At 42.2% G+C, this 27890-nt stretch overlaps 1 pseudogene; it reads right to left on the bottom strand.

The window, feature by feature from the left end:
• Positions 1-7983: 7983 nt before the first annotated feature.
• LOC104682244 lies at positions 7984-20440 on the bottom strand (annotated as a pseudogene).
• Between the last annotated feature and the right edge of the window lie 7450 nt (positions 20441-27890).

Below are 27890 nucleotides of genomic sequence, written 5' to 3'. Positions count from 1 at the left end.
AGTATCTTTAAGATCAAGAATAGAATAGTGAGTTGTGGAGGAAGGTATTGAGGACAAAAGAGTGTACAGGTTGGGCACCACAGGGTGGATAGGCAAAACAATTTGGTTGATAAGCCACAGATCCTTAAGTAACCTGTAAGACTTGTCCAGTTTTTGGACAGGTAAAATGGGGGAATTGTAAGGAGAGTTTATAGGCTTTAAAAACCCATGCTGTAGCAGGCGAGTGATAATAGGCTTTAGTTCCCTTAAAGCCTGTTGTGGGATGGGGTACTGGCGTTGAGCGGGGTAAGGGTGATTAGGTTTTAATGGGATAGTAATGGGCGTGTGATCGGTTGCCATGGAGGGAATAGAGGTGTCCCATACTTGTGGGTTAAGGTGGGGGGATACAAGAGGAAGACACAAAGGAGGCTTTGGGTTGGGGAGAAGGGCGGCAATGAGATGTGGCTGTAGTCCAGGAATAGTCAGGGTAGAGGATAATTTTGTTAAAATGTCTCAACCTAATAAAGGAACTAGGCAGGTGGGGATAAATTAAAAGGAGTGCATAAAAGAATTTTGTCCAAGTTGGCACGAAAATTGGGGAGTTTTAACAGGTTTAGAAGCTTGGCCATCAATATCCACAACAGTTATGGAGGCAAGGGAAACAGGCCCTTGAAAAGAAGGTAATGTGGAGTGGGTAGCCTCCGTATTGATTAAGAAGCGGACGGACTTACCCTTCAATCTAAGATTTACCCAAAGCATCTGTGATGGTCCAGGAGGCTTCCGAGGCGATTGCGCAGTGTCAGTCTTCAGCCATTAAGCCGAAAAGATCTGGGAAGGAGTCAGTCAGAGACCCTTGGGCCAGAGTTCCAGGGGCTCTGGGAGTGGCTGCTGGGCGAGTTGGACAGTCCGATTTCTAGTGGGGTCCTGCACAGATGGGACATGGCTTGGGGAGAATCACGGGCTGTGGGCATTCCTTGGCCCAGTGGCCAGATTTCCAGTACTTGAAGCAAGATCCTGTGGGAGGAGGTCCTGGAGGAACACCTGGCCACTGTGGTTTAGACTTTTTGAAGTTCTTGTGTGCTGAAGAGTGGTTGGGGTTTGTCTCACAGTGGAGGCAAGTAATTGCAACTCAGAAATACGTTGCTGCTTGACTGCCTCTTCTCTATTATTGTATACCTTGAAGGTGAGTTTAATTCAGTCCTGTTGTGGGGTATGAGGGCTGGAATCTAACTTTTGGAGTTTTTTCTAATGTTGGGAGCAGATTGGGTAATAAAATGCACATTGAGAATAAGATGGCCTTCTGGCCCCTCTGGGTCTAGGGTGATAAAGCGTCTAAGGGTTGTTGCCAAATGGGCCATGGACTGGGCTGGGTTTTTGTATTTGATGAAAAAGAGCCTAAATGCTAACTGATTTGGGAGAGGTCGGCTTAAAAAAAAAAAAAAAAAAAAAAAAAAGCATTAACCTTGACTATGCCTTCAGCTCCAGCCACCTCTCTAAGAAGAAATTGTTGGGCAGGTTGGGCAGGGCTAGTCACAGAACGAAACTGTAAGCTGGACCAGGTGTGAGGAGGGGCGGTGACAGAAGGATTATAGGGTGGGGGAGTGGAGACTGAGGAAGAATTGGGACCTGGCTTGGCCTGGCTTGGGGAGGAGTGGAGAAGTTAGATGGGTCCATAGAAAAGGAGGATTCAAAGGACTCAGAGCTTGGGGTGGAGACTGAAGGAACAGACAGGAGAGAAAGAAGAAAGATTTGGGACGAGTGGCATTGGGAGCAGAGACTAGGGAGGGACAGATGTGTAAAGAATGCCTGGACGGCCGGGCGCGGTGGCTCAAGCCTGTAATCCCAGCACTTTGGGAGGCCGAGACGGGTGGATCACGAGGTCAGGAGATCGAGACCATCCTGGCTAACCCGGTGAAACCCCGTCTCTACTAAAAAAAAATACAAAAAAACTAGCTGGGCGATGTGGCGGTCGCCTGTAGTCCCAGTTACTCGGGAGGCTGAGGCAGGAGAATGGTGTAAACCCGGGAGGCGGAGCTTGTAGTGAGCTGAGATCCGGCCACTGCACTCCAGCCCGGGCTACAGAGCGAGACTCCGTCTCAAAAAAAATAAAAAAAATAAAAAATAATAAAAAAAAAAAAAGAATGCCTGGACGTCAGGCACCTCAGACCATTTGCCCATTTTTCGACAAAAATTATCTAGATCTTATAGGATGGAGAAATCAAAGTGCCATTTTCTGGCCATTTAGAACCATTGTCGAGGTTGTATTGGGGCCAAGCGGTGTTGCAGAATAAAATAAGACACTTAGGTTTTAGGTCAGGCGAGAGTTGAAGAGTTAAGTTTTTTTAGAACACAGGCTAAAGGAGAAGAAGGAGGAAAGGAGAGTGGAAGGTTGCCCACTGTAAAAAGGTAAGTTTAGAAAAAAGAGAGGGTAGAGACACGGAGAGAGGGCAGGTGGTACTTGCTACCAAGGTGAAGGGTCAAGGCAGGCATCCCCGCAGTGATCAGACACCTCTAGAATGTAGGTGAATAATCAGGCAGGCGTCCCTGCAGTGATCAGACACCTCTAGAATGTAGGTGAATAATCAGGCAGGCGTCCCTGCAGTGATCAGACACCTCTAGAATGTAGGTGAATAATCAGGCAGGCGTCCCTGCAGTGATCAGACACCTCTAGAATGTAGGTGAATAATCAGGCAGGCGTCCCTGCAGTGATCAGACACCTCTAGAATGTAGGTGAATAATCAGGCAGGCGTCCCTGCAGTGATCAGACACCTCTAGAATGTAGGTGAATAATCAGGCAGGCGTCCCTGCAGTGATCAGACACCTCTAGAATGTAGGTGAATAATCAGGCAGGCATCCCCGCAGTGATCAGACACCTCTAGAATGTAGGTGAATAATCAGGCAGGCATCCCCGCAGTGATCAGACACCTCTAGAATGTAGGTGAATAATCAGGCAGGCGTCCCTGCAGTGATCAGACACCTCTAGAATGTAGGTGAATAATCAGGCAGGCATCCCCGCAGTGATCAGACACCTCTAGAATGTAGGTGAATAATCAGGCAGGCATCCCCGCAGTGATCAGACACCTCTAGAATGTAGGTGAATAATCAGGCAGGCATCCCCGCAGTGATCAGACACCTCTAGAATGTAGGTGAATAATCAGGCAGGCGTCCCCGCAGTGATCAGACACCTCTAGAATGTAGGTGAATAATCAGGCAGGCGTCCCTGCAGTGATTAGACACCAAGGGAAGACTGTCTTCCCGAGTCCATGACCGGCACCAGAGTTTTGAGTTCATGGATAAAATGCGTCTCCTCTGTCTCTACCAGAAAGGGAAAGGAACCGAAATTAAGGAAGGGAGAGATTGAAGAGTGGAGGGATAGCGAGAGAGGCTGGAGAAGAGAATAAAAAGAGGTCATTTACCCGATTGAAAGTTGGTGAGATGTTCCTTGGGCTGGTCTGAGGTTGTAGGTGCATCTCCTCAAGGAGAAAGGGCGAGGACAGGGGACCAGTCTCCCGAAGGAGTCCCCCTGTCCTGGGTCTTTGGCACCAAATGTTACATGAGTCTGTGTGAAGAGACCACCAAACAGGCTTTGTGTGAGCAATAAAGCTTTTTAATCACCGGGGTGCAGGCAGGCTGAGTCTGAAAAAGAAGTCAGCAAAGGGAGAATAGGGGTGGAGCAGTTTTATAGGCTTTGGGTAGGTAGCGGAAAAGTACACTTAAAGGTGGTTAGCTCTTTCAGGGAGGAGTGGAGGTCACAAGGTGCAGGGTGGGGAGATCATGAGACTCATTGTCCTGGGAAGGAATGTCACATGGTCGATTGATCAGTTAGGGTGGGGCAGGAACCAATCACAATGGAGAAATGTCATCTGTTAAGGCAGAAGGGGCTATTTTCACTTCTTTTGTGGTTCTTCAGTTGCTTCAGGCCATCTGAATGTATACCTGCAGGTCACAGAGGATATGATGGCTTAGCTTGGGCTCAAGAGGCCTGACAGTCTTAACATACTATCTAGTAATCAAATATTTTTACTGATGTGAAAACTAAGTTATTGACTTGAAAACTTATATCCATATAAAAACTTGTATGTGAATGTTTATAGCAGTTTTATTCATAATTGCTAAAATTATGGATAGAAGCAACCAAGATGCCCTTCAATATATAAATGGACAAACTGTGGCATATCAACACAATGGAATATTATTCAACAATAAAAGAAAATGAACTATCAAGCCACAAAAAGATATGGATGAATCTTAAGTACATATTGCTAAGTGAAAGAAGCCAGTATGATAAGGCTACACATTATATGATTCAAATTCAATGACATTCTGAAAAAGGCAAAACTATAGAGATAATAGAAAGATTAGTGGTTTCCAGGGGCTTAGGGAACGGGGGAGAGGGTTGAATAAGTGAAGCACAGGGGATTATTTACAACAGTGAAGCTATTCTATATAATACTGTAATCATGGTTACATAATTTTATGCATTTGTCAAAACCTATAGAACTTTGGAACACAAAGAGTGAACTTTAATGTATGTGAAACTTTAACAAATCATTTAGGGGATTGGAGGTTTCCAGGATTAAATGCAAAATTATGACAAAATAAGCTAACTGTATTACAAATGTATTAAAACAACCTCACTGAGGAGTGTGAAGGAAAAATGGTGGTGACCTAAACAACTTTAGAAATGAATGGAGACTGTGAGAGTAAAGGCTATAAAGAAGCCTATAACATAAGCATGCTACTCTAGCTGATAAAGTTGTTTCTGTGGAAGTACAGGTTAGCAATTCTGACTCTGCTAAACATGCATACTAGAACTGAGCAATTAAGTAAATGGATGGGTAATGGTGAGAGCCAAGTTTCTCACTGTTGGTGTGGGAGGTTACAGATAAGCAAAAGGAGGAGGCTGGAATCATCTATGAGGTAATAGATAATAGTTGGAGACATCATATCAACTCCTATTAGCTTATTATAGATATTGATGGTTACATATAGAAATATTTACAGATATGTGTATTTATATCGATATGGGTTAGTATATGCACACGTATTTCCTTTCTCTGTCAGCTGAGAAGGTCTAGAGTTAATGACACCCCAGTAGCAATGAGTATACCTAGCACCAGGCTCTTGGTTTCTAATATTATTCTCCAACTAAATGAACCACAGCTTGGATAACTGGCTGATTCTAGGATGACAGAAGAAAATATAGAAGGTGTGCATGGAGCATCTTGTATGCCAAAAAGTAAGGAAGTTCCAGGAAAAAAAAAAAAAAGCCCTCACACACATGCACACACACAAAACAAAGGGGATATGTCAAAGGGTCATAGAGCCAACTAAAAGAACTACCAGTAGCCAAAGTTGGAACATTTGAGCAACAAAATAAATACAATACTTTAGTATTGAACTGATACCCAAAACGTGAAATAATATATATAATCCATGCTGATGTGAGTACATTATTGAATAAATAAATAAATGAAGAATAGGCAAATTTCCTGTGCTAAATACTTCTAATTTATGTGGATATTCCGCTCTCAAGGAAGTGGAACATAAGTCCCCCATTCCTTAAGTGTGGGTTAAACATATTCACTTTATTCCAAAAAGTACAATATGGAAAGGGGGAAAAAAGAGTAACTTTATACTAAAGAAACCTGACATACATTACTTTAGCCAGGTGATCAAGGTTAACATCAATGTCATGTTGACAGTGTGCCCTTGATCAGATGTGATGAGAATGACACTTTACGTCTGTGGTATTCTTCCCAAAAGCACATAATCCCAGTTTAATAATGAGGAAAACATCAGCCAAACCCCAACTGAGGGACATTCTATAAAATATCTGACCAGTACTCCTCAAAAAAAGTCAAGGTCATCAGAAACAAGGAAAATCTGAGAACTGTTACAGTTAAGAAGAACCTAAAACATCATGATAACCAAATGTACTGGGGGTTTCCAGATGAAATCTTGGGAAAGGAAAAAGGATATTAGGGAAAATCTAAGGACATGTGAATAAATTATAGACTTAATTAATGATAATGTATCAGTATTGGCTCATTAATTGCAGGAAATGTACCATGCTCATATAAGGTGTTATTAGTAGGGGAAATTGGATGTGGCATATATGGAAACTTCCTTATTACCTTTTCAATTTTTCTGTAAAACTTAAAACTGTTCTAAAATAAAGCATTTATTTATTTATTTATTTATTTTTTTTTTTTTTTGAGACGGAGTCTCGCTCGGCCCCCCGGGCTGGAGTGCAGTGGCCGGATCTCAGCTCACTGCAAGCTCCGCCTCCCGGGTTTACGCCATTCTCCTGCCTCAGCCTCCCGAGTGGCTGGGACTACAGGCGCCCGCCACCTCGCCCGGCTAGATTTTTGTATTTTTTTAGTAGAGACGGGGTTTCACCATGTTAGCCAGGATGGTCTCGATCTCCTGACCTCGTGATCCGCCCGTCTCGGCCTCCCAAAGTGCTGGGATTACAGGCTTGAGCCACTGCGCCCGGCCGCATTTATTTTTTTAAAAATTACAATGCCTAGGTATCACCCCTGAGATACTGATTTAATTGATCTGAGGTGTGGCCTGACCCTTGGGACTTTTAAACACCTCCCAGGTGTTTCTAATTTGTCTCTGGCAAACCACTACTCTTCCTTCTGCTCTTTTGTTTAATTATAATAAATGCTCTGACCTTATCCCTGATAAAAGTAGCAGTGTGCCTTAATGATTTTGGTTATTTGAATGCAGCAGTTCTTTAAATGTACAGCCAGTGATATGGAACTTAGTGATATTTCCCATTAAATAGAAAATCTTGTCCAGGAAGCTTAAAATGCCATAAAGAGTTTAGGTAAAGAGACAGTGAAGGGCAGATTATGCTAAATGTATTGTCGGTTTAAATCTGTACGTGGTGGGAATGCCTTTATTTTCTCCCTGCCATGCTATTCCATATGTACTTGGAGATGAGACGTCTCCTAAATTTTAGGTGCAGAGGGTTTAGCTTTAATTAGGTAGTAGATTTATTCTTCAGGGTTTGATTGTGACAAATGAGATAAAAGCATTACCTGCTGGCAAATGAAGCTTAAAGGTTCAGGAACCACAAACTGAACTGAGCTGTCTATTTTTCTCCTGCAGGGAAGCTGGCAGCCTGGGCTCTTGGAGATTGTATCTGGTGCTGAAGAGGACTGGCTCCCACAGTCAGTGAGGAAGGAATTTTACTGACCCAGCACCCAGATGAACTTTGGTGAGGAGAGGAGGTGAGGAGGTCAAGGAGCCTTGCTTTTTCTTGTTTTTTTTTTTTTTTCATTTATTTTTATTTTATTTTTTTCCACCGCACCCGGTTTTTATTATTATATTATTTTGTTGAGACACAGTCTTACTCTGTCACCCAGGCTGGAGTGCAGTGGCGCGATCTCAGCTCACTGCAATCTCTGCCTCCCAGGTTCAAGCAATTCTCATGCCTCAATCTCCCGAGTAGCTGGGATTACAGGCACCTGTCACAAAGCCCAGCTAATTTATGTATTTTTTTTAGTAGAGACGGGGTTTCATCACCCTGGCCAGGCTGGTCTCAAACTCCTGATCTCAGATGATCCACCTGCTTCAGGCTCCCAAAGTGCTGGGATTACAGGCGTGAGCCGCCACACCTGACCCTGGCTAATTACTTTCAATTTTTGTAGAGATGGGGTCTTACTATGTTGTCCAGGCTGGTCTTGAACTCCTGGCCTCAAATGATTCTCCTGCCTCGGCCTCCAAAAGTTCTGGGATTACAGGCATGAGCCACCTCACCCGGCCTGTCCCTGAGTAACCTCAGCCACTGGTTTCACGCTCACAGTATTAGTGTACCCAGTCATTGATGCCAGGCATAGCGTCCACACTCATCACTGCAGTCCTGGCATACAGCAAGGGCTCAACACAGAACGAACGCAGTGGAGCTTGGAGAATACCTGAGGTCTGAGAGGAACCTAAGAACCTCTATCACATGACAGTTGGGTAAAGTGAGGCCCGGAGAGAGAGGTTTCAATGGCTCACCCAGCCCACGTGGGCCTGGATCCAGGGCATGAAGCTGTGCACGTGCTCCACGCTGAGTCCAGCCAGGGTGCCCCCCAGCCCGGCCATGCGCCGGCTTAGCTCCATGGCCAGGGCCAGAAGGGCCAGGGGTTCCGGGGAAGGAGTCGGGGGCCCGGGGCATGCTCGGCTTGGGCAAGAGTTATCCTCCCGGCTACAGAACAGCGGGCGAGAGTTGTCCTCCCCGCTACAGAACAGCTCCACCAGGCGGGCGAAAGAGCCGGAGGACAGGCGGACCAGCTTGCTGCGCAGGGCGGGGTCCGAGGTCAGCTTCTGGTTAATGACTTCTGCCTCCTCCTCCAGCAGGGCCACCAGCCTCCGCGGTATGGCTTCCTTCTCTGTGGGTGGGGAACCCCGTAATTCTGGACTAGGCGGAGATTTCAGTTGCTCTTGGACCAGCTGTTCCAGCCGCTGAGCCACCAAGGCATAGAAGTCTGGAGTAGCTGGGCCAGGCTCTGAACCATAGCAGGGGCGGATGGGCAGAGAGCCAGGCCGAGGGGACTCAGAGGGTGCTGCTCCTCGCCCCAGGGAGCAGGGAAGACATCTTCGAAGGCGGCTCAGGAAGTCTGTTGGCTCTTCTTGGGCAGGGCTGAGTGGACTTGGAACAGGAGACCCAGCAGCCTCACCACGCCTAAGGAAGGCAGCCAGGACCCTCAGCGTGTCTTCCCGGAGCCGGAGCCCCAGCTCTTCAAAGCCTGCTCCGGGGCCTCACCGCCGCCTCCTCCACTCAACCTGCCGCCGCCTCCACTCATACAAACTTTATTAGTTCAACTTTCCCGCGCCTGCGGACTGGGCCGGGTCGGTAACTGGCCCAAGGAAGAAAGGGAGCCTTGCTTTTTCACTTGCAATTACGGCCCTTCCTTTGGAAATGGTAAGACTATATTTTTAGACTTACATTTCTAGCTTGAATTCCTAACAGGCCAGGAAGATGGCTTCATGCACGTTAAGATATGCAAAAGATTTATTTTTCCTATGATATTTCTTCCTCAAATAGTCATTGGTAGGAATTCTTGCTTTTTGTTAACACCTGTAAGAATATTAACAGACCAGAAAACATGTGTTCATTGGCTCTTACACTATGTTAGGCACTGAAGTAGATAATTTAAAGGTTAAAAATATATAACAGTGGCTTTTTATTCATCCAAGCAATATTTACTTGAATGCTTATCATGTACCAGGCATCTGCTAGGGACTGGATATTTAAAAAATAATAATAAAACAAAGTAACAGCAAAAAAAAAAAAAAAAAAAAAAAAAAAACTAAGCTAGATTGGGTCTCCTTTCTTAAGTTGTCTCCAGTCTAAAACCTTACTGTCTAAGTCAACAGTTCTCAATCCAGGGTGATTTTGCCCCCCAGAGGACATTTGACAGCGTCTGGGGAAATATTCAGTTACCACTACTAGGAGGAATGGGGGATGCTATGGAATCTAATGAGTAGAAGCCAGCAATGCTGCTCAACATCTGATAAAATACAATTCAGCCCCCAACAACAAAGAAATTATCAGACCCAAATGTCGGTAGTGTCGAGGTTGAGAAATCTGGCAAATGCACTGGGCTCTTCCTTAAACAGACAGCACTTTCTCCATGTGTAAATTAAACAAAGCAGCTTTAAAGCCACCTCCTTCCCTCCCTCTATTAGGTGAGTTTGGAATATTGAAGGGTCCCTCCCTAGCTGAGGGGAGAATAAATGTTATCCCCACTCCCCACCATCACTTAGGTGGAGTGGCACTGTTCAGCAGAAGGTCAGCAATTCTGTCGTCAGCCCAGACTAGAGACATGTCCTGTTAAATAAGTCTGCCCTAGAGAGAGGACGTGAGACTCTTCCTCTCTATTGGAAGCAGCCAAGCTTCTAGAGTCAAGGCCTTTCAAACAATATTACTAAAAGACAATGACACTCATAATTTAAGCATAGTATTTGCACCTAAATTGAAACTACCATAAAAAATTCTATTGTTTTACTTCTATGTAAGTACTAACTCCAAAGTCTGAAAGAAAAAGTAACCTTACAGTCGTGCTGTTCAATGTAGCTACTAGCCACATGCTGCTGTTTAAATTAGTTGACATTAAATAAAATGTAAAATTTCTTCAGTTGTACTAGTCACATTTTAAGTGTTCACTAGCCATGTGACTACTGGCTACTGAATTGGACAGTATGGGTATAGGACATTTCTATCATCACAGGAAGTTCTGTTGGACAGCATTGTCTTATAAGGCTCCACTTCAAAGGATTCTTATCAATATGCACAGTTATTTCTTTAAAAAAAGGCTTGTTTCCTAGCAACTGAGACACTGGGGCAATGCTTTGCATTATCTTATTATCATGGTCTGTTAGAAAGGCACAGACATGTTCTGCTGGGGGGACCACCTCTCTTCTGACATGGAATTTTTGTGAAGGGTTTATGTAATAGACATGGGACAATGTGTCAGATGATTGAAACTATGATTTTCCAGAAGATGTAACAATGTAAAATTCAAATAGGTAACTCCTGTAAGGCATTTCTGATCTAAGTCAAGTGTGTATTGTTAAATATTAATTCCATTAAAGTATGTCAGCAGGGAATTAAGATATGTGACCCAAATATATTTCTTTTTAGTAGCTAAGTGTAATAGAGAAGTAGTGCTCAGTGGATTTCAACTGAAGAAGAGGTGGGATGAAGGGAAGAGAGGAGGTTCAGAATATTTGGAAAAGATTCTCCATGTTATTTTAATGTACCCAATCCAGGTAAGTATAGTATAGAGATATGGAAAGGATAATTGATTTACCTTTCACTGCTGTATGATTGTGGGGAGGGAGAAAGGCTGTGACTTTTAAAAGTCCCTCCCTTTAGAAATTTTGATTAAGTACAACTTTGAGTGGGGCTCAGATATTCACTCCATTCTCTGTTGCTGTCTTTCCTTTCAATGACCTACCTGTCTATCCCTCCCCACCTGGTTATTTAGGATGATCAACTGGCTTTAGAACAATGACCTTAGGCAATTGTTCCTAGTATCAAGAGTCTCTAGCAAACTTTTGCAAGCTGCATATCACAATCTATTCTTGGCTGCATTTTCTTGATCAGTGCCTGAAGTGATGATATGTGTGCTTACTGATCAAAGCAAGTGTCTCATGCACAGAGGATGCATTACCCAGAGGGGACACTCAACTGAAGAAATTCAGGAATCCATTTACTACTTTTGCTCAGGCTGAAAGGCACCCCACTTCCACAGAAAGGTTGGCTATGAGTGTGTGAGCAGGGCTAAAAATGTTCCCCTAAAGGACCTATTCAAGCTATTGGATAACTCTTCATGTAGAGAACCCAGAGTTTGGTAATAGAGCTTTGTCCATTTTGTTAATGTTAGAAAGCCATTACTAGCCATAGGGAAACCTATCCGTCCCCAGAATGACACCTTGCTCTGCTCATAGGTACAAAACTTCAACACTCTTCCGCCTTACCCCTATTTAAATCTCAAACTTTCACATCATGTTTTCAAGATATGTTAGCCCTGAATGGGTTTATGTTTTTCACTTTCATTTTCTTAAGTTGATTTGGAATAGCCTTGCTCCATCTTTTTGTTTTCCTCATTCCTGGTTTCACATTTTCTCCTGGTAGAAATCTATTTTTCCCCCATAATATGTAAAATGTTGATCACTTGGAGTTTTTAAAGAATAAGGTGGAACTCACATCATTGTGTAACCATCCAGAATGTACATTCTTTTTGGTAGCATGATGTACAACATATGACATTAGAACAAAATATCCCACGACCCCCAGAAAATGTCCAACCTTAGCTTCCTCCTCTTTTTAAGGACCTAAGAGCGTGGTGGTTGATGACGGAAGAGATGAAACTGTGAAGAGACTGAAGAAGCTAGTTCATCAATAGTTAAGAATCCATTTCTAAAAGATCTTAGTGAATATTTCTTCTTTGAGTCTACCTATGCCTGGGATGTCAAGAGGTATGAATTTCTCTAAGGTTCAGGGAGCCATTAAGGTTTGTCTTCTCAAGGTATCCAGCTAGAGGGGGACGTGGATCTTAAAACCATGTAGAATTTAGGCCTAACAGATGCACTAATACCTTGAAAATAAGGCAGGAAAGAATGAAGAAAGAACCCTAGAGTGGCCTACTGAAGACTGCATCATCCATGAGTAAATATTGAGTGTCTGTTATGGGCCAGGTCCTGTGTGGTACAATGTGTTGGTGTAACATGAGAAAAAATATGTATCTGGTCTTTGTCCCAGTTTCTGGTACAGAGCTCCCAAAACCTTTGTAAATTCCTGAGTGATAGAGTGTCTTTTGCATGCTAATGAGGTGACTAAAGAGGGCAGTGCTTAGATAGCTTCAGGATAAGGGTTGGTCGCCAGAGGAGCCAACCACCTGATTATAGGGTTAGAATTGTCAGCTCTGCCCTGCCTTCCTCCCCACCTCCAGAGAGGGGAGAGGGCTGGAGACTGAGTTCAATCAGCAGTAGGAAATGCTTTAGTAAATCCTGTCTATGTGGTAACGATGCTTTCATAAAAACTCTGAATCAATAAGGGTAAGGGAGCCTCCTGGTTGGTGACTACATTGACATATTGGGAGGGTGTATTACCCAGAGACGGCATGGAAGAGCTGTGTCCCCTCCCTGCCCCATACCTTGTCCTGTGCATCACTTCCATTTGGATGTTCCTGAATTGTATCCTTTATAATAAAAGTATAATTGAAAGTAGATAGCTTTTCTGAGTCTGCCAGTCATTCTAGCAAACTATTGAACCTGGGGAGTTGTTGTGGAAACCCCCAAATTTGTGGTAGACTGGGCAGAAGTGCAGTAGCCTGGAGACATCATGTACAGCTAGCAGCTAAAGTGAGGGCTTCTTATGGAACCGAAGCCTTACTGTGTGGGGTCTAGGCTAACTCTGGGTAGCCAGTGTCTGAATCAAGTTGAATTGTTGCCACCAATTCAACTTCAGAGTGAGGCTTCAGAGTGAGGCAGGAAAATAGGGTTTGGAGGCAGGGGACATAAGGCCCATTCACACTTCAGCTATGACAGGAAATATCCTCTCCATGGGATGTACACTGAGTAAATGACTTTGTAATTTTACTTCATCCTCTCCATTTATGTAGGGCATACACCAAGTAACCAATGGAATTGTCTAGAGGGTATTTAAACTCCTAAAAATGCTGTAACAGGGCCTTTGAGCCCCTATGCTCAGGCCCGCTCCTACACTGTGGAATGTACTTTCATTTTCAATAAATCCCTTCATTCCTTCCTTGTTTTGTGCATTTTGTCCAATTCTGTTCAAGATGCCCAAAACGTAGACAGCCTCCACCGGTAACAAGAAAATCAGATAATTCATTGGTATTGGAATGATACAGCTGGGAATAAAGTGGTGAACAGGAGTAGACATCTTTCTACTCTCAAAATTTACAAATAGTATCCAAGTGAGTTTGTTGGGGTTATTTAGCACTATGCTATATATTGTCCAATCACCCCCTCCAAATCTACTCACCCTGGTCTTTAGAGGCTGACCCTCATGGAACACTTTAATGGGCACTCTTTTTTTTCTGTCTGTAATTGGGTTTGAACAATGGGGTGTCCTGGGAGGAAACTGAAGTGAGGGAGGTAAGTAAAATCAGGGTATTGGGCTCTCCTCTCAACATGACTTTCTTCTTCCTGCTTCTGGCAACTCCTCATCTCCTTGTGCATAAGGGTGGTGTAAGCACTTCAGCTTCTAATCTTTGGTTTTTGCCTGCAAACCCTTGTGGTTCTATTACATCTTGTATACACCCTTGTAAAAAGTTCCTTATTAAATAAACCTCCTTTGAATTATCCTAATATGAGTGTTCTTTCTCACTGGGATCCTGACTGATGCAAGCACTGTCCATTTAAATGGTGGATATATGTTTGCAAAGTATGTTGAGTTTTATTTTAGTATACTTGATGCTAAGTCAGCTGTTCAGCTACTTAAGAAGGTGACCTTGGTTTGCAATGATAAAATTGAATTATAGAGTAGGATGCTTATCCTCCTATTTCTTTTGGCAGGAAAGTATATATTCAATGAGGTACAGAGAAGGGGAGCTAGAACGTTAGTTCTGTTTTATAGCATTTAGAATTACAATTTCTGTTGCCAAAATGTTCCTCTTACCCATTATGATTCTGACATTAATACTATATTCCAGGCTTTGAAGAAGCATTAATAGTTTGGGATTTTACCAAGATAATACTTGCTGATGAGAGGTTGATAAATGTTGCAAAAAGTCCTTGTTATTAACTGTTTTATTGGTGAGATGGAACAGGGTAGTGACACTCAGAAATTTAATAGTTGTACCTGAAACATGTTTTCTTTCATGATAAACATTTGAGTGACAGAGAGTCCAGAAATGGGTTGTGAAGAGAGCACAAAGTGTGTGCTTTTATTATTTGTTTGACAGAGGTTCCGCCATGGAGAACCACATCATAAAATTTACATTTGTTATTGATCTTTTTGCCTGAGCCCCACCCTAGCACCTCCATTAGAATCTGTTAGAAGTCAGTTTTTCCAGATGATTAATTCCTTGTAAAAAGAGATGAACTGAGTTTGTAGCCTTTCACAGGAGACTATGAGCTTCCTTTCCTCCTTATTTTGCTTACTAAAGTCATTACTGAATTACAAATTAGGGTGGCCAGATGGGATAATCAAAGCTGGTTTCAACCCATCTATAATCCATTGATCTGTAGATAAGACGGAAAACTTTTCTCAGAAGATGGTACTTGTGTACATCTCTAGAGAGTTGGAGAGAGGCTACCTGCATCATTGATCACTAACCTTTATAGATAAAAGCAATTTCAAAGGCCATCTACCCCACAATGCTATAGATGAGGAGACTGAGACCCTGAGATATTAAAAGACTTACCCAGGAAAACAGCTGCATTACTTTGTCAGGGTTGCCATAACAAAGTATCACGAACTGGGTGGCTTAAACAACAGGACTTTACTGTCTCACACAGTTCTGGAGATGGAGCATCCACAAGTCAAAGGGTTGGCAGGATTGGTTTCTTCTGAGGCTATAAGGAAAGGATGTGTTCCGGGGCTCTCCCTTTGGCTTGTACATGGCCATCTTCTCCCTGTGTCTCTTCACATTCTCTTCCCTCTTTGCATGTTTGTCTTCAAATTTCCTTTTCTTATAAGGACACCAGTCATACTGGATTAGGGCTTACTCTAATGACCTTATTTTAACTTGATTGCCCCTGTAAAGACCTCTTTTCCAAAGAAGATCACATTCTGAGGTACTGAGGGTTAGGACTTTAACATATGAATTTTTTGGTGGACACAGTCCAACCCCTAAGCACATCAACTATCTGAAAACTGACTAGAATCTTGGTCCTCTGATGCTCTTGTTCATTTTTTTCCTATTACACTACTATGCCTTTTAATATTATTGTTCCCGTTGCTACAGAGACCATTCCTTCTTTCACAGAACTAAGAGACAGGGATGTGGTTAAAACCTGAACTTTTCTCAGACACTTCAAATGATTCCATTTAGAGAGGTATAAGGCCAAAGTAAATTCAGAGAAGTTATGATCCTTATTAACATAACCTGAACATACTCCTCTTGGGGATAAAGATAAACAATGATTTTTTTGTATTATCACATGGCTATTAATGTTGAACCTTTAGAGTTAGAAACAAAATTCTCTCAGACTGATTTTATGAATTGCAGTTTATATTATTAAATTGTGATGATAAATAAGTTTGCTCAGTTTTTCTCTTCTTTGACTTGAGTTTCTCTACCCCTGAAAAATAGCCTGCCAGGGAAAGGAGCTTTTCTTTCTGGATGTCCTACAGATGAAGCTTTGGCAGAACTATTGTCAATCCAGGCATTTAATTCTCCTGAAATCATGTTGTCAGTTCAGGGATGCTTGAAGCATATAAAGTTTAGGTGGCAACGGAATCAGTGCCAGATATTTAGGGATATGTTTGCATATAGGTAGGCAGGATATTTTTATGTTGTGCCAAGTGGTCTTTTCGGGAAAGTGGATCTAGACAAGACAAATAAGTGTTTAATTCATGTCAGGTCACTGAAGTCAATGTGGCTTATTACCCTCACATCAACCAAAATTGCTTGGATTAAAGGTTGGAACAGAAGAAAACTAATAGTGTATTGAACTCTCTAGTAATGACTTCATTCTTCCCATTCTCACATGGCCTAAAATGCTTATTTTCAAGGAGAGGAACCTAATGCTGAGAGAAATAACGTGATTAGTCCAAGAACACAGTATACTGCCCCCATACAGCAAGGTGCTTCTGCCCAGTATAGCAGCTGTCATGCAGGACTCGGGTGCTGTGTGCTAAGTGGTAGTTCTAACTATCTAGCAATATTTACTAGGGAACACCTAAGTTCAGGCCTTACCTACAAAACCAAGTCACAGAATATGTCTCTTGGTACTTATGGGTAGGAGGTTTTAGGATGTACCCCTGCACTCCTTCCCACCAGCAGTGTCTCCCAAAGCTCATCTCTTAGATTATCAGTCTTTCATATATGTCAAGAAAAAAACTTTCATTAAGTGATTAAATAAATTTGGAAAATGCCACGTGCTGCATCCCTTTCTTAGATATTCATCATGCATGTTAGAATATTGACAGCTTTGCAATGTCTGGCAATGAAAAAGCCGTTTAAATTTCTTTAACCAGGTGTTTCCAAAAGTTATCTGACAGAACCATTTGTTCATGTAAAACCCATAAGTTGCAAGCAACACATTTTGAGAAACCCTGTCTAAAATTTGCATAAGTTGGGGAAAGATACACATTAACAAAGAATTTAGATCAGGTTTAGAGATGACAGAGCAAGAAATCTGTTGAGATATCCTTGTAGAACAGGTGAGTGATAATCCTTGTAATCTGCCCCAAAATATTCCTTGTGGCTATTAGCAGGAAGGGAATCCTAAGCTGGGCTGGGCAGGCTTTACACATTACAGTCTTTCCTCATTGAGGGGGTGTGGATGACTGTGTGAATGTTTTTGTGTTTGACCTAGATAATCAGGTGGTTTAGAAAAGAAAAAAGAGCACTGGGCTAATGATCAGAAGGTACGGTGTGTTTTTTGCCTTTGTCATGGACTTGTGATGTGACATCTCAGCAGTCCCAGTGCTCCACTAGTTAGTGTGGATGATGTTGTACAACCTCCATCTCTCTGTACAGCACAGGCCTTTAGTGTCCAAAGGCCTCTCTGTTCACTTGGGACCTCAGCAAATGCTGTCTGAACGTGAAAGGGAAAAGGAGGATGTTGTCAGGCTGATGACATAATGTCTACAGTGTTCTGGTCACCTCAGGAGGAGCAGAGGGTTTGGTGCAAAGGGCCCTGCTGTTCCTGAGGGAGGTGTGAATGACTGTCTGACACCCTATATAAACCATGCAGCGCAGCCTGATTGGGCCACGCAGAATGTTTGTAGTTAGACGCTCCTGTAACAAAGACACTTTGGTTTTAAATGACAGAAATCACCTTGAACTTGCTTCAGGAAAAGAAGACACTTTTAGGGTAGTAAAATACTTAAGCATCTGACAAAATTTAAAGAATTTAAACAACCACATCTCAAGAAAGTTCAGAAACACAATGGTGCAGGGGATCTCCCTTTTTCTCTGTGTCTGTGTCTCAGCTGTAATTCTTGGCAAAGAGAAGTGTATAGGCCCAATTATTGGTCAAATCCCCCTCTCGTTCATTTAGCTATAGCATAGCTAACAGCCGTGTCTCTCTCATTTTTCCTGTTAGAATCCCAATTTGTTCAGGACAGTGTGACAATAGCTTGATCTTAGGGAAGATACATTCCCACCCCAGTCTCAGAGGATGAATTGTGATAGTCTAAACCAGTCATAGTAATCCCATTTCTCTTTGTCAGTAATTGGTTGAGAGTGGCATTGTGACCCAAGTCTAATGTAGGAGATATAAATAGAAGTTAGTTGGATATGATTCTGGGAAAGCTTTTGTCTTTCTTATAAAAAGGAACAACAGATTTCCCAGGCATGGCTCTGATTCCTTTTGCTTTTCTCCTTCTCTGGAATGCAGGCATGATGCCTGGTGATTCAGCAGCCATCTTGTAACCATGATGTGACAAGTATGATAGGAAAGCCGTGTGCTAAGAATAGAGGGCACAAAGGAGAAAGAGCCAAGGTCCCTGTATGGTTGAACTGCCACACTGACACTGGACAGCATCCCTCCTGATTTGTTCTTATTTGAGAAAAATGAAAACCTATTTGTTGACATCACAGTATACTTTAATAGGTTGTTGTTATTGTTGCCTTTGCCTGCAACCAAAAACATTCCTAAGTGAGAAAATTATATAGTAAAAACATGAGTGCCAGGAGCCAGCTCCCAAGGCTCAGAGAATGATTCTCAGATCTTTAACGGATAGAAGAAGAGGGGATGGCACCTACAATGGTTAGGTATTCAAAAGTATCTACCAAAGCCACCCTGGAGTCTTGAAATCTCACCACTGCTTTAGAGCATAGAGAGAAACGCTGTTCATGCCACTGCACACCTGTCCTAGATAGGATTAACTAATTCTACTGATATTTATTGATTCTGCATTATCTGCTTGACATTTTTCTAGGTGCTGAGCATTGATTGGTGAAGACAGAGAAGGTCTTGGTTCTAACTGAGCTCACATTCTAACAGAGAAAATAGAAAATAAACATGAAAAACAAATGAATGGGATCACTTCAGAAATTGAAAAGGTCTATAAGAAATACAAAACAGGGTGTGTGATAGAGGGTTGGGGAGGCTGTGTCCATGGAAGGCCTAAGAAAGTGATATTTGAAATGAAACTTGAGTTACAGAAGGGAGCCAGCTGTGCAAGGCTGACGACCAAGCATTTCAGGAGGGAACAGCCAAGGCAGAAATGAGCATGGCCTGCTGGAGACCCAGAATGAACTGATAGTGGGTTCCCACTGCATGGGGCCTGGGGAGGCTACCCATGCTCATCTCATGGTAATGTGCCAGCAGCTCAGCCCACTGGCATCATGATGAATCTTGAGGCTGCTAACCAGGCTTCATGTTGCATAGGTGAACTGTCCCATCACCTGCTTGAGGCTGGCAGAGCCCAGGGGGTGAGACCACTGGGGGTGGTCTATATAGTGGACTATGACCAGACTGACTGATCCCCTCATGTTCTTTCCCTTTGAGAATGGATCCATCATTCCCAGCTGCAGCTCCTATGCTCCCCAGGGGACTAGCTTCCCTTGGAATGGGGTCAGCCCTGCTCTGGAGGGACTGGGAGAGCATTCAGCTAGCACACAGCTGCTACAGGACCACGCTCCAGTTACCCCCTCAAGTTATGACTGCCCCTGTTGACATTGTCTAGCACTTGAGAGTCCCCTGTGTAGAGACCCTGCAGAGAGGCAGGAAGCCTGTGAGAGCCCTGGGCTGGTCATACCTGACATCAGCTTCAAGTGATACTTATCAGTGAAGCAGTCACATGAGATCACAAGGCTAGAAGCTCCCTCAAAGGTCACATTGTCCTGCATTCCTCGTGTGTCTGGTTCTACCTGGAACAAAAGTGTAAGAATGCTATCACCCCACTTCTAACAGGTTGCCTGTGAAACAGGATATCCACCCATCTCTTGTAGACAGTCCAGTTATCTTTTTCTCTAACACTTGAACTTGCTGGCCATTGGAACCACTATAATTATAATAGATGTTAGATTTCCTGTGTGAGAGATGGGATGTGAGGAATGTGACTGTTCACCTTAGAAGAGTAAGGTTGCCTAGAAGTGCCCAACCTGCCATTTAGAAACCCTGGGTTTGGTTTTCCTACACCTGGAACACAAAGCCACAAAATACCAAAATTGGAGGCAACCTTGGTGATTAATATCCCTCCTCTTACAGATGGAAAAAAAAAAAAAAAAAGGAACATGACCTGACCAAGACTAATAATAATACTACAAAGGAAGGCTCTTTGGGATTCACATGGCCTTGTCATAGGGGTTTATAGAATTTGGTTGTAATGTGCCCTTTGACTGATAGGACGAAAAAAAAAACAAAATCCTTGCATGTCAAAAATATGTGCCATCAAAGTTCTCCATGCCTCTGGTTTGATTCTCACCATCCTATGTAGTGGGCATTATTTTTTTCATTTTACACACAAGGAAAACAAGGCCTAGAAGGGCTAAGTCCTTTCCTGAACTGGGACTTCAATCTTTTGCCTTTTATTCAATATCATTTCCAAGTCCATCTCCACTTTGATTCTCTGGGGATTGATGGTATAACAGAAATTAGCCGTAACTTGGGTAGGGCAAGATATATAGGAGCTCTGAAAAGTCTCTACCCTATTCTGGAAGCAGATATTGTGGGTTGCTAGAAATTCTAAAGAAAGGATTCTGATTTTTAGTGACTCACCTTCATTGGCATGTAAATACTTCCCTCTTAGAACCACTGTAGCTGGAGCAGGGGCCTCATGGCTGCTAACGGAATTTGGTGCTGTCATCTCAGCAGCTACCTCTCCTTATCTTAAATACCACCTCCCAGGATAGTGTGGTACTGAAAAGCTCAAGCTGTTAGAATCCTCTGGCTACTCCAATTCCTGGTTCTGTCGCTTTAGATGACCTGAGTGATCTTATATAAACTTCCTATATCTCAGTTTTTCCCTCTATAAAAGGGGGCTAGTTATAGTACCTTCCTGAGAAGGTTAAAGACTAAATGAGGTAAACAAAACAAACAAACAAAAAAAAAAACCAGAACAAAACAAAACAAAGCAAAAAAACCTTAGGAGAGTAAAGTACTCAATAAATATTAGTTGCTGCTGCATTTGCTCTTGAGACAACCAAAAGAATTTTGTCACAGAGCTGAGTTTTCACGAGTACAAAAGGAGTATGCTCATAGTTCATGGAGTCGGTGGGCATGCCAGGGTGAGAGGTATCCAAAAGACAGAATCACATACGGTTTACTTTTTTTTTTTTTTTTTTTTTTTTTGAGACAGAGTTTCCCTCTTTTTGCCCAGGCTGGAGTGCAGTGGCATGATTTCGGCTCACGGCTACCTCTGCCTCCTGGGTTCAAGCAATTCTCCTGCCTCAGCCTCCCAAGTAGCTGGGATTACAGGTATGCACCACCATGCCTGGCTAATTTTGTATTTTCTTTTAGTAGAGACGGGGTTTCTCCATGGCGGTCAGGCTGGTCTCAAATTCCCGACTTCAGGTGATCCGCCTGACTCGACCTCCCAGGGTTCTGCGATTACAGGTGTGAGCCACTGCACCTGGCCCAGTTTACTTAACTCCGGGTAATGATTGCTCTGGACCTTATATGACAAGGGTTATCTTCATTTTCTGCCAGTATCACCCCTCTGCCCCCACCCCCCTCAACAAAGCAAAAGGCTTTAACTCACCCACCTGAAAAACTAAAGCTGACCTGGAAGTTATGATTATGTATTTATTTAGTCCGAAAGAAGAAACAGAAGTAAGAGCCTTTTATATAACTTGAAGAGTGTAAAGGAGCCAATAATAAAAACCATTGCCCTGAACTTTTCCAAAGCACCATAAATCTCTCTGTTATGATTCCCCAGTTGTTGCCAAGGTATCATTTGTCTTGTTGTTTTTGTCTTCAAATAGACTAAAACAAACGTTAACGAACTTCCTTCTGTTAGTTTGTGTATCTGTGATCAAAGGCTATAAAAATGCTACTCTTTCAAGTTACTCCCATCATCTAAAATGTACCTGATACTTATTTTGTGGTTTCTCAGTAGTATTCTGATTTTAATTTGATTGCTTTTTATGTTTGTCTCTTTTCCCATTCAAAGCTGTTTTTTCCTCCCTTCCCTCCCTTTTGTGTGTCTCTCTGTCTCTGCTGGTATTTTTTGCATGTTTAGATCATCTCTCTACTGACCTTTCAGTGGCTTAGCATTTTGTTGCAATGCACAACTGAAGTTGGGAAACAGAGCCAAATGACAAACTGTGAAGTAACAGCTCAGCCTTCACAAAGCAAATGTGCTTTGTACATTTTCTTGCCAGAGCAGATGTGGCCTTGGTGGACTGTGGGGAGCATCATCTCTCAGGTAAAAATAAATTACCAAGATTAGGGCCAAATGATGCAAATCCTTTCATTTGCAAACAGATCATGAACTGGCAGCCATGTGGAAAGAAGACTAGACTGAGAATCACGTAGGATTCTGTCCTCGGTGTAGTCCAGAATACTCTGCCAATCAGCTTTTTGGCCGCAGGTGAGTGATTTTAAAAATCATTAAATGTGCAAATGCATAAAATGAACTCACATAGTTCATGGACACAGGTGACATAGGAAGTTAATCACCAAAAAGATAGAAAGAAATAACAAAACTCTGTGTCCCACCACCCAGTCTGAGGCAATCCTAACATTTTGATGGGTTTGCTTCAGACATAGTTGAAGTTCTTTGCAGACTTCTTAATCCCATTTCCCTTTCTTCCCTCCGGAGATAAACACTATTTTGCATGTACATGCTTTCAGACCTTTTCTGCATGCACATGCATCTTTCCACAATATGTACTGTCATTTTGCATGTTTTACATTTTTAAATAAATGGAAGCACACCACACATATTCTACCATTTGTTTGTTATCTAATTTAGCATAAGATTTCAACAATTTAGCTCTAGTTCATTCATTTGAACTGCTTTGTTTCATGAACAGACCACTATATGTTTGTCTATTCTTCTGTTGATGAACACTTAGATTGCTTTTAATTTTACACAGTTATAAACAATGCTTCAGTGAGTGTTCTTATACATTTCCTTGTCCTAACATACAATAGCTTCTCTACAATAGCATTTTTCAAAATGTTTTGTCTACGCAGTTACGTGGAAACCCAGCACATACATATTCTACATTTATGCATATGTATGCATATATGGAACAAAAGTTTCTCAGAATAATATTTATCTTTATTTTCTACTTAAGTCTAATTCTGTCTATTTATTTTATTTTATTTTATTTTGAGACAGAGTCTTGCTTTGTCACCCAGGCTGGAATGCAGTGGCGTGATCTCAGCTCACTGCAACCTCTGCCTCTCGGGTTCAATTCATTCTCCTACCTCAGCCTCCTGAGTAGCTGGGATTATAGGCACGTGCCACCATGCCTGGCTAATTTTTGTATTTTTTGTAGAGACAGGGTTTCACCATGTTGGCCAGGCTGGTCTTGAACTCGTGACCATAAGTGATCCGCCAACCTTGGCTTCCCAAAGTGTTGGGATTACAGGCGTGAGCCACTGCTCCTGGACTATTTATTTATTTATTTCTGAGACAGTGTCTTGCTCTGTCACCCAGGCTGGTGTGCAGTGGTGCAATCACAGCTCACTGAAGCCTCTATCTCCAAGGTTCAAGTGATCCTCCCACCACAGCCTCCTGAGTAGCTGGGACTACCAGTGTGTGCCACCACGCACAGCTAATTTTTTTTTTTTTTTAAACTTATGGGGTTTCACCACATTGTCCATGCTGGTCTCAAACTCCTGGGCTCAAGCAATCCACGTGCCTCAGCCTTCCAAAATGCTGGGATTATAGGTGTGAGTCACCACACTTAACCTCTAATTCAGTTTAACCTGTACTATTTCATACACCATTGTAATTTAGGAAAGTGTTTTATGACCCAATGATGCATCTCCACTGACAAGTTGAAAAACAGTTCTGGGATACATACATAGACATGGACCTGTTGGGTCATAGGTTGTGCCCATTTTCAAACTCATAAGGTTGTCTATGTGAGTTCATTTTGTGCATTTAAATGGATATTTGTATTTAGCTAGCATTCCATGTATTTCTAGAAGGAGGCTTTCCAGGTTATTTAGTTTGCTGAAAATGGAAGTCCTGTGTTAAGCTTTCTGGGTTTCAATTTTTTATCTGTCACAAGAAGCCACACATGCAAAAGGTAGTAGACCCTTCTGTATTTTGCAGGCTCGTTTCTCTGCAGCCCTGGGGAGAGTTCTGGGGGTCTGCCCCCGTGTGGGTAAGTTGCGGGGTAGAGGTGGACACAGGAAATGAGAGAGAATGAGTAGATGGAGTTCTGGGTCTTTTACCACAGTCGCTACCCAAGGAGCTCCATTTTAATATTGATCCATTCTGTTTCCATTAGATTGAATTGGCAAAAGGGTTGTGTAGCTTAAAAATATTCTTAAATGATTGGTTTAGATGTCCTCCAAGGTTCTTTCCAGATCTAAACAAATGGAAGTAATTTTTAAGTCTCTGGACCATTTAAAATTGCAGCCAGAATTAAAGAGTTTGATGGCTTATGGTATAAAGTTTCGTGAGTAGCAGCTAGGCAAACAGTGTTTGTTTATCTGAGTGTCAACATGCTCTTCCTGCCACATAGAACCTGGGTTGGATGGGATGCTTTTGGCATCCTCGAAGGCAAGGAGTTAGGTGCACCCTCGGGCTGGAGTTGCCCCTTTGAAGGCAGCCATTTCTGTTCTGTCGTATGACCTTCATCTGCAGGAGGCTGCTTTAAAAAAACTACTTTGTTTTCATTGTGTTTGTTTAATTCTGTGAATAAGGCTCTAAGGTAAATTTTTCTGAAATCCATTTCAGCCCAGCACACTGTTCCACATGCTTGCAATAAAGCTCATTTGCTCAGCAGGATACACGGTTAAACCTTTATATTCATAGGGATGACATTTTATTATCATAATAATGAAAATATTTGCTTCCTCCTGGATTTATTTTTGCCTTCCCAATATAGGAAAAGCATTTTTTTAAAAAACCCACCAAAAGATGGGGTAGTAACTTGGTAGTAAAGTGAATTAGGAGTGGGCATATGTTAATTAATTTGTATAGGATCGTGGACCTCTTTTCTAATAAATACCCTTGCCTTCTCCACCTCCCCTGAGCCTAGATCACTGCTTCCTCTTAGACTCTAGTCCCTCCCTTCAATTTGTCCTGCTTGTATTTCATCTTCTTTAATCACTGTTTTCATCACATCCCTCCCATGCTCAGAAACCCTTAAGGGATCTTTATTTCCCACCACATCAAACCTAAACTCAGCTGCCTGTTTTCAAGGCTTCTCCTAATCTGTTCTTTCCTTACATCTCCAGCCTTATTTCCCTTGCCAGATGTGGCTCTGGTTCCTGTGGTTTAGAGATAATGGGATTTTTGTACACCAAAAAAAAAAAAAAAAAAAAAAAAAAAAAAAAAAAAAAATTAAGATCTGCGTCATTTTTCTTAGGCACAGTTCAGCCCAGTTCTCTTAAACAAAAGCACATGTCAACAATTATTGCTCACCTCCCCCACAGGCCATGTGAGGGAGGTTGTGGGGTCCTTCAGGCAGCAGGAAAAGGAAAGCAGTTTATGCACTGCTGTTTCTCACTATTTTGGGAGAAGATGAGGACCTGAGAAAGGTGACCTTAGTCACTGGAGTGGTTTGTAAAAACTCTGCCATTTTGACCAGACAGGCAGAATGTGAATATAGAAGGAGAGTATGAAAGATATTAAATATCAAGCCAGAAATGTCTGGCTCAGAAATCTGTAAAGAAGCAGGTCCTGCATAAGGGAAAACTCAGCAGATCATCAAGCTCTGGAAAAGATACTGCAGGAGTTGGTGAATGAAATTTAAGAGAAGTCTTCCATATTGGAGAGGGCTTTTAATTTATGTGGAGATAGCTTATTTTCAACTTTCTGTTTATTGTGGTAGGTGAGTGTACACGTAATTAATGTTATTTACTATGTTTTTCTCTATTTTGATAAGTTCTGGCTTTTCCACTTAGTAGCTGTATAATTTGGGGAATGTTTCGTCTTTCATAAAATGGATATAATAATGGTATATGGTATATAGAGTCATTGTGAGGGCTAAATGAAATAATATATTTAAAAAGCATAGGACATCATTCAAGAAAAAATATTATCTGTCATTTCTCTCATCGTAATTATTGTAAGTATGCATAAGCTGCTCTTCATTTGAGCAGCTGCTAAAATTCTACTTTCTCTCAAAGTACCTTCAGGTCAGTTCAGTTCAGCAAGTATTTCATGAGCGCTCCATATATATAAGACACTGAAGATACACTGATGATATCACACATACAACATTGACTAGCCCTTAAGCAGCATACTTTCTAGAAGGGAAGGCAAACCCAGAAATTGAATATTTCAGTATAAGGCTGTAGTGTCCAACATAGTCACCAGCAGCCACATGTGGCTACTGAGCACTGAGAATGTGATTAGTCTGAATAGAGATGTGCTCTTTGTGTAAAACACACATTGGATTTTAACAAGTTATTATGATAAAATACTGTAAAATATCTAATTAATCGTTTTAACATGGTGTCGATTACCTGTCAAAATAATTAGATCAGATAGATATCGAGTTAAAGTATACAATTAAAATTAATTGTACCTGTTTCTTTTGATTTTTAAAAAATGTGGCTACTGGGCATTTTACATTTATGTGGCTCCTATTATATATCCTTCCTTTTTTATTTTGAGACAGAGTTTCACTCTGTCACTCAGGCTAGAGTGCTGTAGTGCAATCTTGGCTCACTGCAACCTCTGCCTCCCAGGTTCAAGTGATTCTGCTGCCTTAGCCTCCTGAGTAGCTTGGACTACAGGCACACATCACCATGCCTGCATATATATATATATATATATATATATATATATATATTTTTTTTTTTTTTGGTAGAGATGGGGTTTCACCATGTTGTTCAGGCTGGTCTCAAACTCCCGACCTCAAATGATCTGCCCACCTCGGCCTCCCAAAGTGCTGGGATTACTGTGCCCAGTGGCTCCTTTTCTATTTCTATTGAACAGAACTGGTCTCATGTGATACAGTGGAGGTTAAAACAGGGTACAGGGGGAACTCAGAGGAGCAGCAGGTCATGCAGCCTGTCCTTCTGCCCAGGGGAGCAGGTGAAGCCTATGTTGAGTGTTAAAGGATAAGCAGAAGTTGTCCAGGCAAAGCCAGGTCTAAAGGGCCCTCCAGATGAAGGTAACAGGAAAGGCATAAGGCATGGTATTTCTAGGCACTGGGAGCATTTGGTTCTTCATAAAGCATTATGAGTTAGGGACTGGCAGAAGATGAAACTGCAAGAAAAGTGAAGCTTGGTCTTGCAATTCTTTAATATCCAGCTGCCATTAAATGCTCTGGTCCTTGACTTATACATGAGGTCTGGTTATTTTTCCACTATTTATTTCTTTGACGTTTTGGACTATCAGCTGCCAAAAGTTGGAGATTTACGTCCCCGACGATAGCCTTTCTTAAGAGTATAGGACTGATGAATGCACACGTGCTGGTTGGCAGGCAAAATGTCATTTATCCTCTGTAGATAACCCTAAAGAGTGGATGGGTAGCCTACAATTGCTTCCAGGAGATGAATAAGAATGATAAATGAGGATCATAGGAAGGTGAGAGCCCTTCACATGGTCTGAATCACTGGGCCCAAGGAGACTGTATGTAGCTGCATTCACATCCATTTACCTGTCAATGGATTTCAGTGGAATCCCTCTCCTCCCAAATTCTCACTAATAAGCAATGTAGTCATTCATCAGATTATATTAGTTTGGAAGCTCATTATTCTATTCTAAACCACCCACAGGTCTTCTGCCTTTAATGAATATGTATTCAGTGAGGATTTGGTAGATCATGTAAGATTAGGTGAAAGAGGGGCAGCAACAGGAGAACCCAAGAACTCAAGTGGATGGAGAGGGTACAGTTAGAAGACCTCTTCCACATCTGCTTTTCATTCTTTAATGTGCATATAAGTCACGTTCTTTAGAAATGTAGATTCTGATGAATTAGATGTAGGGATGGGGGCAACAATCTGAATTTCTATCAAGTTCTCAGGTGATGTTAGTGCTGCCAGTCATGGACTGCACTTTGAGCTGCCAGGTCTTAGAGACCACGTGTCTACTACAATCTCTTACCAAGGCTGGAATCTACATTGCAACAGTCCTAATGAGTCATTAGAAGCCCCTGCTGGAAGACCTCTGTTGT

Source organism: Rhinopithecus roxellana, chromosome 16 (genome assembly GCF_007565055.1).
Source record: "Rhinopithecus roxellana isolate Shanxi Qingling chromosome 16, ASM756505v1, whole genome shotgun sequence".
In the NCBI taxonomy this organism is placed as follows: Eukaryota; Metazoa; Chordata; class Mammalia; order Primates; family Cercopithecidae; genus Rhinopithecus; species Rhinopithecus roxellana.
This window is presented reverse-complemented; position numbering and strand designations above follow the sequence as displayed.